Source organism: Lontra canadensis, unplaced genomic scaffold (genome assembly GCF_010015895.1).
Source record: "Lontra canadensis isolate GAN:19392208 unplaced genomic scaffold, GSC_riverotter_1.0 scaffold99, whole genome shotgun sequence".
In the NCBI taxonomy this organism is placed as follows: Eukaryota; Metazoa; Chordata; class Mammalia; order Carnivora; family Mustelidae; genus Lontra; species Lontra canadensis.
In genome coordinates, this window is record NW_022631093.1 from 2592341 (window position 1) to 2610444 (window position 18104).

The 18104-nt window shown below is 40.6% G+C and overlaps 2 long non-coding RNA genes and 1 other non-coding gene across 3 annotated transcripts; 2 read left to right on the forward strand and 1 right to left on the reverse strand.

Annotated features, from left to right (window-relative positions):
• Window positions 1-6: 6 nt before the first annotated feature.
• LOC116855147 lies at window positions 7-12646 on the forward strand. Its single transcript, XR_004380298.1, has 3 exons — window positions 7-69; window positions 9652-9744; window positions 12609-12646. It is a non-coding gene; the product is annotated as an uncharacterized LOC116855147 (long non-coding RNA).
• Window positions 4631-4771, reverse strand: LOC116855243. The gene has a single exon (XR_004380312.1). It is a non-coding gene; the product is annotated as a U4 spliceosomal RNA (small nuclear RNA).
• A 1449-nt stretch (window positions 12647-14095) lies between the features above and the next one.
• On the forward strand, window positions 14096-17367 carry LOC116855148. Its single transcript, XR_004380299.1, has 2 exons — window positions 14096-14136; window positions 17166-17367. It is a non-coding gene; the product is annotated as an uncharacterized LOC116855148 (long non-coding RNA).
• The last annotated feature ends 737 nt before the right edge of the window (window positions 17368-18104 follow it).

Sequence of the window (18104 nt, forward strand, 5' to 3'; positions counted from 1 at the left end):
TGGAACCCCGCGTCCGCCTGCCTGGGCGGAGCCAGTGCAGCCTGGAGGGCTTCTGGGGCAACTTTTGGGGTAAGCAGTGAGTGGGTAGGTGGTAAGTCTTGTTTCCTGCGTGTGTCTGTAGTTTAAGAAAGAGGAATGAGGCCGGTTGTCTCACATGTGCGGGCTTTTGAAGGATGAGTACAGGTATACAGTGTGAAGAGGCAGGGAGAAACATTCTCAAATGAGGGAAATATATGTACATATATACATAACCGTGAATAAAACTGTGCAGTGTTCAGGAAGTAGTATGGAAAGCAAAGTAAAAAGGAATGGATGGAGATTGGGACCATAAATTAAAAGACTGACTTTAGTGAACCATCTACTGCAAATATGTTAATTATTTCTATATTTATGTATTTTGTAGGGATGGTATAAGGACCAAATGACACTATGATGTAACTAAAGCTACTTTGTCTACTGGAAAAAGATTACACAAACATGTAACTATTTTAAGATATTTTAGCATTTAGTGGCAGATCATGGAAATTTTATTCCCTTAAATCCACATTCTTTGAACCATACATAAATTTTTGAAATATATCTGTATATTTGGGCTTCCACTCATTTTTTTTTTCAGCTATTATTTATGGAACTGTTATTTATGGAACATTTAAAACCTAAAATGTTTTAAAAAGTGAGGCTAGGGGGCGCCTGGGTGGCTCAGTGGGTTAAGCCTCTTCCTTCGGCTCAGGTCACGATCTCAGGGTCCTGGAATCCAGCCCTGCAGGGGGCTCTCTGCTCAGCGGGGAGCCTGCTTCCCCTTCTCTCTCTCTCTGCCTCTCTACTTGTGATCTCTGTCAAATAAATAAACAAAATCTTAAAAAAAAAAAAAAGGTGAGGCTAGGGCATTGAACAAATAAAGTCATTGCACACATGGAGGTTTCTACAAATAATAAACAAAGGCAATGTCCAATGAGCATAGTTACTCTAAAGAAAAAAATTTAGGATTGGGGATAAAAACTGTTTTAGCCGTGGGAGTTAGAGAAGGTGATATCCCTCACCTTTGAGTATACCTTGTTCTTAACAAAATGGAATCTTACTATCTGTTCTATTCTTCCCCTTGCTTGGTTCATTTCTCAGTGTACTTACAGACATCTTTTCTCATATGAGCATGTACAGATTTGATTCATTCTTTTTCTATATTAAGTGATATAGATTACATGGATATTCCACAATTTATCCAACTAGTACCCAATTTTGAGCAATTAGACCATTTATCACAAAGATGGGATGAATAGATTTTTAAGCACTCATCTGTGTTTCTGTTGTATGATTTTAGGGAAGTAGAACCGCTGGGTCAAAGGATATGTATACTTTTAATTTTTATTGGTATTATCTATTGTCCTTTAATTAGGTTTTAACCAAATGTGTTTCCTCACCCGAACTGAGAATGGTCAAACTTTTAAACTCTTTCATATCTAACAAGCCAACTGATACATTATTGATATGATCACTGGAGACTATTTTTTTCCATGAATTGTCTGTCAAATTCTTTGCTTATTTTTCTCTTGGATTTTTATCTTTTTAATAATGATTTGTAGAAACTTTTAAAGATTTTATTTATTTATTTGACAGAGAGAGACACATCGAGAGAGGGAACACAAGCAGGGGAAGCTGGAGAGGGAGTAGCAGGTTTCCAGCCAAGCAAGGAGCCTGATGTGGGGCTTTTTATCCCATGACCCTGAGATCATGATCTGAGCCCAAGACAGAGGCTTAACCCACTGAGCCACCCAGGTGCTCCTGTAACTCTTTAATTACAATTATGGTTATATTCTGGGGTGACTGGGTGGCTCAGTCGTTAGGCATCTGCCTTCGGCTCAAGTCATGATCCAGGGTCCTGGGATCGAGCCCCACATCTGTCTCCTTGCTTGGTGGGGAAACCCACTTCTCCCTCACCGGCTTCCCCTCCTGTGTTCCCTCTCTCGCTGTGCCTCTGTCAAATAAATATATAAAATCTTTGAAAAAACAAAACGAAACCAAAACAAACAAACAAACAATTATGCTTATATTCTTAATCCGCATTTTTAGTTTTTGAAATACCATTTACTAAATAATCTGTCACTTTTTTTTTTTTTTTAAGATTTTATTTATTTATTTGACAGAGATCACAAGTAGGCAGAGGCAGGCAGAGAGAGAGAGGAGGAAGCAGGCTCCCCCCTAAGCAGAAAGCTTGATGGATGGGGGGCTCGATCCCAGGGCCTTGGGATCATGACCTGAGCCAAAGGCAGAGGCTTTAACCCACTGAGCCACCCAGGCGCCCCTAATCTGTCACTTCTTTACTGATTTGAAATTCTGCTCTCTTGTACACTGCATATGTACAAATTTAGTTTGAACATTTTGTTTTCTTCTGATGATCTATTTTTGTCAGGATGTAGTCATTATTTTAATTTCCATGGTTCAATAGGATATTTTGATATCTGGTACAGTAATTTCTCCTAATTAATCCTTCTTTTCCCTCAATTTTATTCACTGCTCTGAGGACTTTATTGCCCTAGATAAGCTGTATTCTCAAATTTTCAAGTTTCCCACAAAACAAGATTCATCTGTCAGCTAATTTTTAAAAAAATGACATTATATCAAATATGAAAAGATGAGACAGAATGAGCTATAACAAATCAAAAGGAGAAAGCAAATGGCATTATCTGTGATGATTTGTTTGCGTACCTGGAAAACATACAAGAACTAATTAAAAGCCTCTAGAGAGTTCAACATTGGGGGTCAGATACATATACACAAAATACAATAATAACTTGCTTTTTCAGTGGCAAGAGCAAGCCAGTGTAGCTGTTTCCCATTTAGGCCCATGGGCTTGAGGTACCCTTAGCTTTATTCAGAGAATTTAGGCCAAAATTCAGATGCTGAGTTTTATAGACCTTAATGGGTTGCAGCTGAAGGAATTAAAAACTCTCGTGAAAGCTACAAGTAATTGCTATCTGGCAAGAATAAACATTTTACTAGTCTTTAAGTGGACTGTTCCTTTTCTAGGAAAACCTAAGTGTCTTCCAGTTACATAAGATGTCTCAAAGAACTGGGGGAGGGATGGATGTAAAAGGCAGGTGTTGGAGAGAAAGTTGCATCTCTCTGGCCTGGGATGCTTTGGGACAAGATGGTTGTTTCCTGCTCTGACCCTGGCTGGGTAGTGAGGACCTGTGGTTTGAGAGCAGAGCACAGAACAGGGCCTGCTTCAGGGGCAAGCTGTGTACAGTTCAGGGCCCTGTGCTTAGAAAAATCCCACATTTGGTTTAATTGTTCTGCTACTGCCTTTTTAAAATTAATAGTAACTTTTGAACAGGGAGCCCACATTTTAGTTTTGTACTGCACCCTGTAAATTATGTAAATGGTCTACACCAGAAGTCTGTCAAAGTGTCTCACAAGACACTGAGATGACAGTGAAATGTGAACTAGCTCCACCAGGGTCAGAAGAGGGGAGAGCACTATCTTGCCACTTTTCCTGGAATTCAGATTCAGTCTTCTCCCTCAAGGTTGGAGGTTTTTTTTTTTTTTTTTTTAACAAAACAACAACAAAAAAACCTTGTTACCTTTTCATTATGTCTTACAACTAGTTGTTGTAACTATTCAAAAAAAAACCCCTCAGTGTTGGGGTGCCTGGGTGGCTTAGTGGATTAAAGCCTCTGCCTTTGGCTCAGGTCATGATCCCAGGGTCCTGGTATTGAGCCCCACATCCGGCTCTCTGCTCAGCAGGGAGCCTGCTTCCTCCTCTCTCTGCCTGCCACTTTGTCTACTTGTGATCTCAATCCGTCAAATAAATAAATAAAATCTTAAAAAACAAAACAAAACAAAAAAACCTCAGTGTTGTAAAATTGGATCCTGGGGTAAAAACAAATGTGGGTTTTCCCTTCATACGCCTTTGAATACAAAGAAAGGAGCCGTTTTCTTTACAGTTGAATAAGAGAATTTGACTAATTTAGCTAAATAAGAGAGAAAAAGAGCAGGGAGACTATGTTTTGTAAAGAGGAGTAGCCATGCAAGGGGACTCCACAAATGAAGAGAGGATGCCTTTTCCATCCACCTTTGGGCATGGAGGTTTGAAGACCTTTGGAATTGGGGGAGAGCTGCCTTCCTCAGTTACTTCCACTTCCAGTGATGGCTTGACAGCAAACTAATTAAAAGTTGTGTCACGGTCTTTTATCTTCAGACAGAGCTGCGGGGACTCCTCGGTCTTTGAGCCTGGATGGAACACATAGCTTCACGGGGTGTTTCTGACGCTGCGGGACTGTGAATGCAGGATCTTCCCTCTCTTGTAATTAAACGTATCAGTAGTAGGGGAAAAGGAAGCTGACATCCTGAGAGGACCAGAGAGGAGAGACAGAACAATACCTGCCTAGCCTTGATTGTTTTCCTTTTAGATTATCATGGCTTCTCTTTAGTAAATCCCTTTTGTGATGAAGATGGTTCAAGGTAGGGGGCACCTGGCTGGCTGAGTCAGGAGAGCATGTGACCTTTGATCTTAGTCTTGTGAATTCAAGTCCCACAATGGATGTAGAGCCAACTTAAAAAAAAAAAAAGTTGGTTCAGGCTGGGTTTCTGTGTCTTGCCCCCAAAGAATCCTTGATTTTATCACCAGAGTTTATCCCTTTTTTACAAATGAAGGGACTGAGAGACTTTCTTTGTTTCAAGCCCTTAAGGCAGGGTATTGGGAAAAGTTTTCAATTAGAAAGTATTGTGCCTCTGATAAACCTCACTGGCTACAGTATTGCTACTGAGCTCAGGCCTCTTTGTTAAGTGATTTATCCAAGGTCCGTGGCCCTGGACTTTTTCTATTGCATACCTTCCCCACCCCTCCAGCCAGTTGGGTTTATTTCGAAATAATATAGAAACCCTTCCCTTATATTATTGAGGATTCAATTGCCTAAAGCAAAACACAGCTTTGACTAAATAAACCAAGAATTTATTGGTAGATCGTAGTTTAGAAGGAGGAATGGCATGCTCAGCCTTGAGAAGTTCTCGAACCAGAAAAGCCTAGATCTTACTGGTGGGGAACTACTTGTGTGCTACTTTTGTCAGGCCTTGCCAGCAGATGATTGGGTCCAACCCCCTGCAGTACCTGTGTGCCTCATGTCAGCAGTAAAGTTCCCCATAAGAGTTTCCCTGGTTTCTTACTGAGAGGTGTCCATCCCTCTAGCCATGAGTGGGATCCTGCTGTCAGCCCCCAAACAGAAGGAAGAAGAATAGAGAAACAGATTAAGGAATGAATGTTGAGCAGAAAAAACAAAAGATGTACGTTTTCTCCTGTAACAGGACCTTTCTATAAGATGTTTTGGGTAAGTTATTCACAGCTAGATGCAGTGGGAGAAGTCACAGTGTTTTGCGAAGGCCTACAGTGAACAAACATTTAGAGATGTCATATAGCAAACCCAAAGGAAAGTAGCTCTCTTTCTCTCTCCCTTTTCTGGTGAGGATGATAAACATCTGTGCTCTAAATCCAATCATTTTAATTGCCAAAGCAGATACGTGGTAAATTATTAAAGTTCATATGAAATTCAGAATCGTGCTCCAATATTTCTTTTTTTTTTTTTTAAGATTTTATTTATCTGAAAGAGTGAGAGAGAGTACAAGCAGGGGGAGTAGCAGAGGGAGGGGGAGAAGCAAACTCCCTGCTGAGCAGGGAGCTAGACTTAGGGCTTGATCCCAGGACCCTGGGATCATGACCCCAGCAGAAGGCAGTTGCTTAACCACCTGAGCCACCCAGGTGCCCCATCTAATATTTCTTCTAGATGTATCCCCATGGTCGAACTGCTTTGGCTTCCCACCCCCTCCGCTGCACCTTCCCCAGCAGTGTGGATCTTAAGGCTAAAATAACTTTATTCCAGTCTTAAATGAATAGTCTTAAAACCACACCTCCTTGGGGCGCCTGGGTGTCTCAGTGGGTTAAGCCACTGCTTTGGCTCAGGTCATGATCTCAGAATCCTGGGATCTAGCCCCGCATGGGGCTCTCTGCCCAGTGGGGAGCCTGCTTCCTCCTCTCTCTCTCTGCCTCTCTGCCTGCTTGTGATCTCTCTCTGTCAAATAAATAAAATCTTTAAAAAAACAAAAAAAAACAAAAAACCACACCTCCTTTTAAAAAACACGAGTAATCCATTTTTATTCTGGAAAAACTTGGAAATAGAGATTAAGAAAAAATAATGCATATTACTTTCTAGGATCTACAGAAAGAGATGTTCGAAGTGTTAAGGGCCTATTTAGCCAGAGCTATTCCATCTGGTTGAACAATGACTTTGTTGTTTATACCGTAAAACTTAAACTGTCCCTGCCCCACTTCCCCCCAGGGGACTTAAAAACAAGTCCCAGAAACCAGTCCCAGGTAACAAAGCCCAAATACATGGGTGGATCAGGCCAGGTGGAGGTATCCAATCAGTGGGGGCGCAAACTGTCTCCCTAGCTACCAAGGAGTATGGGACCCCCCCCCCCGCCTTTTGGGTGCCAATTCTGACCAAGGTGATAGGCTAGTTCAAATATCTACTATAGGGTAAATTGTAATTCAGTTGGTCACTTATGTGTGACCTAGCATGACTGTGCAGCTTTCTCTGTGTGTTACAATCTCATTGGCCACCTTTGTATGGCTGGGCCCAATCACATGGCCTTTGCCCTTAAAAGCTAGTCTGTAAGGCAGAGAGGGATTGCCACTTTGCAAGAGATGGCCCAGAATTGTGGGTTTGATTCTTGATGCTTGGCGCGAAATAAAGCTTTGCTTGACCTTTGCTTTGTATCAGTCTTGCTCCTTTGATTACGAACCCAACAGAAGTTCTCTCTTGGGAAATGTAGATATTACCTATATCCATAACTGACCCTTAGCTAATTATAACACATTGTAAAATATCACAGACAATATGTCTGGGGAATGTTATTTATTTATTTATTTATTTATTTAAAGATTTTATTTATTTATTTGTCAGAGACAGAGGGAGAGAGTGAGCGAGCACAGGCAGACAGAGAGGCAGGCAGAGGCAGAGGGAGAAGCAGGCTCCCTGCTGAGCAAGGAGCCCGATGTGGGACTTGATCCCAGGACGCCAGGATCATGACCTGAGCCTAAGGCAGCGGCTTAACCAACTGAGCCACCCAGGTGTCCCTGTATGGGGAATTTTAAATTGTCCTTAGCAGCATTAGTAGATACTTGCTGCTTGGTGATTTTTTTTTTTTTTTAGCAACACCGTTTATTGAGGGTCACACATTGTGCTTTTAGATAATATTTCTAAAAGTTGACATATAATTTACATAGAATAAAATGGGCAGATTTTGGACTACATAGCTTGATGAATTTTACCAAGTACACATACCCATGTAACCACAAAAGATGCAGCCACCACCTAAATCAGGATATAGAACATTCTCTCAGTGATTTTACAAATCATAAAACTATAGTACACAGCAAGAGGCATGATTAAGAGTTCTACCATCACAGTGGTCTACCTGGAATGGAATGAGGGTGTCCATTTTTTGCATTTCACAGTGTCCACATCACTCTCAGCCCCATGTCTCTGTCGTTAGGGGGAGGATACTCTTCTATGTGTACAATTCTGAGAGTGCCTTATAGCAATCATTAGCATCATAAAAAGGTGTCACTTTCCCTGAAGAATATATTTACTTTTGAAAATTTGAATTTTGCATAAGCCTACTTTCTCTATTCAGTCTATGCAAAATTATTTCTTTTTTTTAAAGATTTTATTTATTTATCTGAGAGAGCACAAGTGAGAAAGAGAGAGAGATGAGCTGGGGGGTACTGGGACAGAGTGAAATGCAGACTTCCCACTGAGCAGGGAGCCCTATGTGGGCCTCTATCCCAGGACCCTGGGATCATGACCTGAGCTGAAGGTTAGATGCTTAGCCCCCTGAGCCACCCGGGTACCACTAGACAAAATTATTTCTTAAGTGTTCTACTTTTAAAAAGTTTTACTTTTGGTGAATGCAAAAAAATATGGGAAAACACACACTTTACTTATATGTTCTTAGGTATGTGGATTGAACATTTATAAAACATTTATTGTAAATTATAAAAATTTGTCAATGTCTTTGAATGTTTATCTTAAGTTTTTAAAACTGTGAAGAAAATAACATTTTGTATCATTAAATGTTCTCCTCTGTAATTGATAAAACAACTGAAAAAGGCTTTTTCCAAGTTATCAGTGCTACTAGTGAAAGAACTCAAACTCTCCAAAGTACTTCAAAATAAATTCCTCTAACTCATTTTTCGTTGGAGTGCTAATCAGAAAAATATCAAATCAAGATTCGGTTTATATGGTGTGTAAAGCAGAAATAAAATAGTAATTATACTTTGTTTTATGAATAAGAATGGCAAGATGGCTTTTCTCCACAAAAAAACATATAGTCTAAGAGCCCTTCTTCCTTCCTTCCTTCCTTCCTCTCTTTTTCTTTCTTTCAGATTTATTTATTTGATAGAGAGGAAGAGAAAGCAGTGGGGAGGAGAGGGAGAGAGAGAATCTCAGGCAGACTCTGGGCTGAGTGTGGAGCCCATCACAGGGCTCAGTCCTAGGACCTTGATACAACCACTTGAGATGAAAGCAGAGTTGGATGCTTAAACAGCTGCGCCACCCAATTGCCATTAAGAGCCCTTCTTTAATATTGAGAAGCTTGCCTTCTTGTGAGAAGCATTTTGTATAGTGTCAGTTTAGGTTCAAGGTAGGCTCTGGAGTGGTCAACAGATCCTTTTCTTATACTTGCTATCAGTAAGTGTGCCATAAAGATTTTCTTTTTGCACCATCTAGTCTTTATCAGTCTTTTGAGAATTTGGTAAAATGTGAATTAACTTTGGAGATGGTTAAGATTTGCTTCAAATTTCCAAGTATTACTAGCATCTGTAAATCTTGTCCACTTCAGGTGTTACAGTTTTCCATCCATCACGTTAGATCAGGACAATTTTTGTGACATTCATTGATCTTTCTCTGCATTTAAGAAATACTGTTACTTTTCCATTTCTTTCTTCCTCTTCTTTTTTAAAGACCTTATTTATTTATTTGACAGAGAGACTGAGCATAAGTAAGGGGAGTGGCAGGCAGAGGGAGAGGGAGAAGCAGACTCCAGGCTAAGCAAGAAGCCTGTCATAGGAATTGATCCCAAGATATTGGGATCACCGCCTGAGCCGAAGGCAGACACTTAACCAACTAAGCCACCCAGATGCCCCCTTTCCCATTTCTTCACTGAAGTTTCATGAACCCATTTAAAAGTGGATGTCATGGGGCACCTGGGTGGCTCAGTGGGTTAAAGCCTCTGCCTTCGGCTCAGGTCATGATCCCAGGGGCCTGGGATGGAGCCCCACATCGGGCTCTCTGCTCAGTGGGGAGCCTGCATCCTCCTCTCTCTGCCTGCTTCTCTGCCTACTTGTGATCTGTCTGTCAAATAAATAAATAAAAATATTAAAAAAAAAATGGATGTCATGAAGGGCTTTTTTTTAGTGGGGGAGTATAATTGTCATATAACATTTCTTTCAAGTATTCAACATAATGATTCCATATTTGTACAGATGGTGTCCAACTTACTATGGCTTGACTTAAAATTTTTCAGTTTTACAATAGTGTAAAAGAGGTATGCATTTCCTAGAAACTGTACTTCAGATTTTGAGTTTTGATCTTTTCCCAGATGTGATATTCTCTCTTAATGCTGGGCAGTGTCAGTGAACCATTGCTCCCAGTCAGCCACATGATGGTGAAGGCAACTGACAGACTTACAGTTGTAAGTTCCTATCTATAGAACCATTGCTTTTCACTTTTAGTGAAGTACTCAATAAAATACATGAGACATTCAATGCTTTATTATAAAAGAGGCTTTATATTAGATGATTTTGCCCAACTATTAGTTAATGTAAGTATCCTGAGCATATTTAAGTTCTGCTAGGGTATGGTATGATGTTCCGTAGGTTAGGTGTATTAAATGCATTTTTGACTTATAATATTGTTAACTTGCAATATTGTTAACTTGTTTATTGGGACGTAACCTTATGGGCTGTAACCCCGTGATAAACTGAGCAAGATGTGTATTGCAAAAAGAACACTACAATAGGTCTAGTTAACATTCAAGTGAAGGGCTTCTTATCCTTAATAAATCTTCAAAGTGAATTTTAATCCCCAGTATTTATTTTAATCCCCAGTATTTTTACATGAATATACTTACTGTGCTTGCAAGGTAAATTTTGAATATGGTGGATTTAATAGTCAGAGCTACTCATGTTGCGGGTGACAGAAACCAGAACCAAAATAACTGTGTAAAAAATGGGACTTAAGGGATGCCTGGATATCTCAGTCACTTAAGTGTCTGCCTTCAGCTCAGGTCATGATCCCAGGGTCCTGGGATGGATTCGTCCATTGGGGTCCCTGCCCAGTGAGGAGCCTGCTTCTCCCTCTGCCGGCTGCTCCCATTGCTTGTGTGTGTGCACTCTCTTTCACTCTCTGACAAATAAATAAAATCTTCTTTATTTTTTTTAAAGGTTTTATTTATTTATTTGACAGATAGAGATCACAAGTAGGCAGAGAGGCAGGCAGAGAGAGTGGAGGAAGCAGGCTCCCTGCTGAGCAGAGAGCCCAATATGGGGCTCAATCCCAGGACCCTGGGATCATGACCTGAGTGGAAGGCAGAGGCTTTAACCCACTGAGCCACCCAGGCGCCCCATAAAGATTTTATTTATTTACTTGAGAGAGAGATAGCAAGAGAGAGCACAAGCTAGGAGTGGGGATACAGGGAGAGAGAGAAGCATGCTCCCCGCTGAGGCAGGGAGCCCAATGCAGGGCTCGATCCCAGGACCCCAGGATCATGACCCGAACTGGAGGCAGAGGCCTAATGACTGAGCCACCCAGGTGCCCCAAGTAAAATCTTTAAAACAAAACAAAAACAAACAATGTGACTTAGTGGATAGATACCTGCAGATGCCAAAGCAGGGTATTTCTAGGCACCTAGGCCCAGAACCAGGGATGGGGTGTCTTTTACAAGACAAGCTAGTCTCTACTTTCATCTGAGTAATAGCCTCATTCCCTCAGACCCCTCTCTGTGTCTGGGAATATGGCCACTAAAACCTTGGTAACACATTTTTATAATTCCACAGCCTGTCAAAGACAAAAACCAAACAATAAGTAAATTGGTTTTATTTAGGGTGTTACAATAGGGAGAGCATCCCGTACTTGAAGATCATTACCTTCAGCAGGGTAGTTTATCTGGAGACTTTTCTAGGGAGGAGTAGACAACTTCCAGGTAGGGCGATTTTATAGTTATGATTATTTTTGTAATCAAGGGGTCTCAATCAGTGAGCTGAACAGGAAATGTTTCTGTCTAGCAGGTTTCATTGTGACAGACAATTCACAGAATCATTTATGAGTCAAGGTGAATGGGAAATCTGAGAGTTTCTGTCTGGCCTTATCATAGGTAAACAAGGGGGTCATCTGTGGGACTTATCTAAGTCACATGAGGAAGAGTGGTTCTTTGTAGTAAAGTTGGAACATGAAAGGGTCACAGATATTTCTTAACCTTCTCAATTTTCTAGGAACACAGGGCTTAGGTAAAGTTCAACATTGTCACGGAGAAGGCAGAAGGGAAGTTTCCCACCAGCTGCAAGAGATATATTTTTGGAACATTGCCATGTGCTTGGTCCCATGTTCATCTGCCTATCTCTAGTTCAGTCTTTGTGGCCCAGTGGGTGGAGGTTCTTTGAGTGATTCAGCCTGGGTTAGAGTGCTGAAGAGAAGGGGTAGTGGGGAGACAAAGAAAATGGTTTTACAGTGGGGAAATGGTCACAGTTCAATTCCAAGTGTGCTAAATGTGTGACTTTTTCCTTATAGTCAAAGAAGACACAAACCTTTGTTCAAAATTCAATAATGGCACTGTAGTAATAATATTGGTAAATTACCATGAATCCTTTTTCCCGAACTTGAAACAGTCTGAGGAGTCTCACATGATGTTTCCATCCTCAGAAAAATTGCCCCTCCCTCTTTCCAATTAATGCTATAAAATGGAAACCACAACTAGTAAGAGCCTTTAGTGATATTTCAAACTACTCATTCTTTTTGACAATTTTTTTCAAGGTACTTGCCACTCTCCCATTCTACTTCAAGGCCAAATTGGGCTTACTGTCATTTGGAAATCACAGATCTCTCTGCTCGCACCACCTAAGAGCTTTAAGGCCTCGTGGTTTATGAATCCGCATGGGGAGGAAACAGCCCTCCCATAACAACGTCCCAGGGAAATCTGACTGCAACTCAGCAGTTGGTGCCCAAAGAAGCAAATACAGACTGGAAGCCCTAGAGTCTAAAGAACACTTAAGGGTTTTGAAATGCTTCACCTTTCCATTTCACCAGTCCAACTGCTGGTAGGGAAACAGAGAAACCCCATCCTGTGAAGGATCAGGATTCCACTTTATAGTTAGTTGGACTTAATTTAGTCACAAGTGATTTAATTAGGCAGCTATTGGTGAAATCTTTGTGGTTTCTGAGAGCTTCAGCGCCCTTAGAGAACTTAACTTGGCTCCATTATCCAGGCTCTGAGGTAATTCATAGATTACTCTATATTGGATGGTTTGATTCCTCTTAAGCTTCTCTTTGTTCCTACCCCAGGTCATACTGGGATATTTGAAGCTGCATCCCCCTTGCAGGTAACTCCCAGAAATCCTGTCATACCCAGTGTCTTACGAAAGGTGTACGGGCTTCAGTGGAAGGTAGTCACATGTAGCTGAAGTGACTGCTCCCTATCTCTCTCTGGCAATTACTAATCTCCCTTACTTCATCTCAGATCAAGACCCCTCTGTCCATAGTCCTTACATGTCACCTTGTAAAATGCTTCAGAAAGTGAGAAATAGTAAATACCCATCCTCCAATATAATAAATGCTCCCCCAATAAAATGTTTATTTTCTTTCTTTCTTTCTTTCTTTCTTTCTTTCTTTCTTTCTTTCTTTCTTTCTTTCTTTCTTTTCTTTCTTTCTTTCTTTCTTTCTTTTTTTAAGATTTTTATTTATTTATTTGACAGACAGAGAAAGCACAAATATGCAGACAGGCAGGCAGAGAGAGAGGGAGAAGCAGGCTCTTCACTGAGCAGGGAGCCCGATGCAGGGCTCAATCCCAGGACCCTGGGATCATGACCTGAGCTGAAGGCAGATGCTTAACCAACTGAACCACCCAGATGCCCCCCTCTCTTTAGTCTTTACAAGAGCCTCCTTCTTACTTGTCTTTTCTTGGGAGACCACACCTTCCATTTTTACCTTGAAGTAATTCTGTACTCTCCCCAAAGCAAATTCCCCATCTCCCCTTCACTCCTTCCCACTTGTTCTACAGAGACTAGAGGGTTGAGGTGGTTGGAATGGGGAGGCGGCTGGAAATACCTAGGCTGTTTCTGCGTCCTCTGTTGGGGAAGTTGGCTGATTCCAGTTACTGGTAATTTTCTTTTTTCTTTTAAAATATTTTATTTATTTATTTATTTGACACAGAGAGAGAGAGAGAGAGAGAGAGAGAGAGATCACAAGTAGGCAGAGCAGCAGGCAGGGAGAGAAGGAGAGGCAGACTCCCTGCTGAGCAGAGAGCGTGATGCGATGTGGAGCACCATCCCAGGACCCTGAGACCATGACCTGAGCTGAAGGCAGAGGCTTAACCCGCTGAGCTACCCAGGCACCCCTACTGGCAATTTTCTTTCTTTCCTTTTTTTTTTTTTTTAATAGATTTATTTATTTATTTATTTATTTGACAGACAGAGATCACAAGTAGGCAGAGAGGCAGGCATAGAGAGAGGAGGAAGCAGGCTCGCCGCTGAGCAGAGAGCCTGATGGGGGGCTCCATCTGGTGACCCCGGATCATGACCTGAGTGGAAGGCAGAGGCTTTAACCCACTGAGCCACCCAGGTGCCCCACCTACTGGCAATTTTCTTAAGGGTGGGGATTAGTGAGCACTTTTTAATTCTCATCTATGGGCCTAATCACCAATTCTTTGACAACTGGGAAAAATCTCATGCAATATCTGTTAGAGCAACAACAATAACAACCATCTCTAATTTTTCTTTCTCTTAAAAATTTTGTGTTTAAGTAATCTCTACACCCAACATGGGGCTCAGATATACAACCCTGAGATCAAGAGTCTCACACTCTTCTGAGCAAGGTAGGCACCACTGTAACAATTCTTGATAACTCATTATGTGTCAGGCAATGCGTATTTTATATTAACTGTCTTATTTAATCATTATATCAACCCTATGAGATAGATCTTATTATTTCCTCCATTTTTCAGGTGAGGAAACTGAGGCTTAGAGAGTATTAAGCCATTTGCCTAAAGGCACTCCAGCACTTCTGGTGTAACTGGTACTCAAGCACAGGTTATAGGGCTACAGAACCTTAAACAGTCTACTATCTTCCCTCTCCTGTACACCCATGGGGAGCATGCTTGCCTACCATTTTTGGAGGGTATATTTTTTGAAATACAAATATTGTCACAGGGTATACATATTTCCCAAAATGCTCTCTGGGAAGTCTGAACAGATCATGACTTTTCACATGCCTTTGCCAGTGCTTGCTTGCTTTCTTTCTTTCTTTCTTTCTTTCTTTCTTTCTTTCTTTCTTTTTTTTTCTTACAGAGAGAGATCACAAGTAGACAGAGAGGCAGGCAGAGAGAGAGAGAGAGAGAGAGAGAGAAAGAAGCAGGCTCCCTGCTGAGCAGAGAGCCCGATGCGGGACTCGATCCCAGGACCCTGAGATCATGACCTGAGCCGAAGGCAGCGGCCCAACCCACTGAACCACCCAGGCGCCCCTGCCAGTACTTTCTAATGTAATTTTTTTCCAATATGGTTTGGGAAAATGGAATTACATTATTGTTTTAATTAACTCTTTTAGAAATTCCAAGTGAGGTTGAGCATGATGTGTTTATTAGTCATTTGTATTCATTCTTTATTGAATTTTGTCTTCTAATCTTTGGCCTATTTTTCTCTGATTGACTTATAACAACTGTGCATAGATCAAGAATATTGCCTCTTTTTAAAAAAATTTTTATTTTTTTAAAGATTTTATTTATTTGACAGATCACAAGTAGGCAGAGGCAGGCAGAGAGAGAGGGAAGCAGGCTCCCTGCTGAGCAGAGAGCCCGATGTGGGGCTTGATCCCAGGACCGAGAGACCATGACCTGAGCTGAAGGCAGAGGCTTTAACCTACTGAGCCACCCAGGCACCCCTCTTTTTTTTTTTTTTTTAAAGATTATTTATTTGACAGAAAAAGAGATTACAAGTAGGCAGAAAGGTAAGCAGAGAGAGGGGTGAAGCAGGCTCCCCGCTGAGCAGAGAGCCCCATGCAGGGCTCTATCCTAGGGCCCTGAGACCAAGACCTGAGCCAAAGGCAAAGGCTTAACCCACTGAGCCACCCAGGTGCCCCAGAATATTGCCCCTTTGATGTCATATATATTAAGAATATTTCTTTCCAAAGTTGAAAAAGAATAATTTTTTTTTATTGTGGTAAAATATATGTAACATAAAACTTACCATTTTAACCAGTTTTAAGAGTACAAGGGGATGACATTAAGTGTATTCAGAATGTTGTATAACTATCACCACTAATGATTTCCAGAACTTTCTCACCATCCTAAACAGAAATTCTGTACCCATTAAAAAGTAATTCTGGATTTGCTCCTCCCCACATCCCCTGGGTGTCTCTATTTTATGTTTTGTGAATTTGTTTATGTACCCCATGTATGTGGAATCATACAATCTTTGTCCTTTTGTGTCTGACTTATTTCACTTAGCACAAAGTTTTCAAGGTTTATTCATATTGTAGCCTGTATCAGCATTTCATTCCTGTTTTATGGCTGAATAATACTCCACTATATGTGTATCCTATATTTTGTTTATCCATTCACCTGTTGATGGATACTTGGTTTGTTTCCACATTTGGGTTATTGGAATAATACTGCTGTAAATATTGCGGTACAAATATCTGTTTGAGTCCTTGCTTTTAATTCCTTTATGTGTATAAGTAGGAGTAAAATTGCTGGATCATATGGCAATTCTATGGTTAACTTTCTGGACAAAATACGATTTTTTTCCAAGTATGATTTTTAAAAATGTAAAAACATACATGTGTCAGTGATTTATGTAACTAATTAATGAGAGGACCAGCAGGATCTTAAAGCTGATTCATTGAAGAACTCAAGAGGCTGAAGTGAAGAAAAGAATACTGAAGTCAGAATGCTAAATTAAATACAAAACTTATTATTCTACCCGGCAATAAAAGAATAGTCTTTGGAAATATCTTTTCCACCAGACAGAAATCATTTGCATCTCTCCCATACAAACACCATTTGTACTTTATCAATCTTTGGTAAAGTTAAGGTCTAATTTTACAGTCTGGGCCCTAATCAACAGAAAATGGCAAGTCAAAGTTACATTTTTCCTAGAGAATCATAGGTCCCTTAGGTAAGTTCATTAAACAATGTCTTTTTTTTTTTTTTTAAAGATTTTATTTATTTGTCAGAGAGAGTGAGCACAGACAGAGGCAGAGGGAGAAGCAGGCTCCCTGCTGAGCAAGGAACCAGTTGTGGGACATGATCCCAGGACACTGGGATCATGACCTGAGCCAAAGGCAGCCGCTTAACCAACTGAGCCACCCAGGCGTCCCCCATTAAACAATGTCTTAATATGATACTGAAAGAGCAAGCAGTAATCTTTTTTCCTTAACTCCAAATTTTGGGTAGACTTTCTTAATTTTGTATTTATTGCCCTTAATTTTGTTGATGGTCACTTTTGCATTCCATTTTCTATCTTTTACTGTTTTTGTCTTTTGGTGTTATGCTTCTAAAAGTTCACTGTATGTCTGTGTTTACATAGATATATATGTATATGTATGTAATCACCTTTTTTCCTGGTAATTATATGATTTTATTTTTGAAATTTAACTTATAAACCTTTCACTATTTTACTTACCGGGAATATATTCTTGTGTATGTGGTTTGAGGTAGGGATCTAAATTATTTTCCCAGATGGTTAGGTAGTGTCTGCAAATCGCCTTCTTCATGACTCGTTTGAAATGCCATGTATCATATGCTAAATTCTCATATTTGGGTTTGTTTCTAGACTTTTATTTCTGTTTGTCTTTGCCTTTTCTGGTACAAATATCATCTGCTTCATTATGTTGTGTTCTCTTTTGCAGTTTTGACAGTATGGTTCTGCCACCAGCAACCACATCTTCAGTGAAGAGAACTCCTCACAGAGGAGGGGCAAGTGGCTAGCCCTGCTTCACAAGGCAACTCTCATATATTGCAGTGAAAATGGGTTGCATGCTTTAGAAAATTCCACAGAACATTCAAGGGAAAGACACTCACCTAAGCAATCAAAGTAAATGCTGAATTGCATGTATGTGTGTGTGTACACAGGTGCGGGTGGACTTTGGCTTGCCAAAGTGGGAGGTGGGGGGTATGGAGGAGCCATTCGTGAACTTCCTCTCCACTATGTGGTTATACTTCCTGTTCATTTATATAGAGATGCCAAGTTGTCACTCTGTTCCCCCGACTTTGGAAGGGTATTTCACTATTTTTTTTTAAGATTTTATTTATTTATTTGACAGAGAGAGAGAGATCACAAGTAGGCAGAGAGGCAGGAACAGAGAGAGGGGGAAGCAGGCTCTCCGCTGAGCAGAGATCCCAATGTGGGGCTTGATCCCAGGACCCTGGGATCATGAGCTGAGATCATGAGCTGAGCCAAAGGCAGAGGCTTAACCTACCAAGCCACCCAGGTGCCCCGGGTATTTAACTTTTGAAGAAGAAGCCCTAAGCCACTACTCTTTCTTTAAAAGTAAACTTTTGCCTTTAGTGGAAATGTCACAAAATATATTCATATTAGTAGACTAAATCATATTCTTAAAGGGCTGGTCATCTGGTTTTGAAGAATGAGTTACTAACCACATTTCTGTTCTCTGCTAAGTACCTTATTTTTTCAAAATATTTGAATACTCAAAGTTCTTATCTTGCTTTTTGTTTCATCATATCTCCATTATGGAAGCTTCTTCTGGTCACCTTTCTCAGACTTGTCTTTGTCTCGTCTGGAAAAGAAATTCTGATACTTCTGGTGAGCTCAGATTGTTCCCACTCTT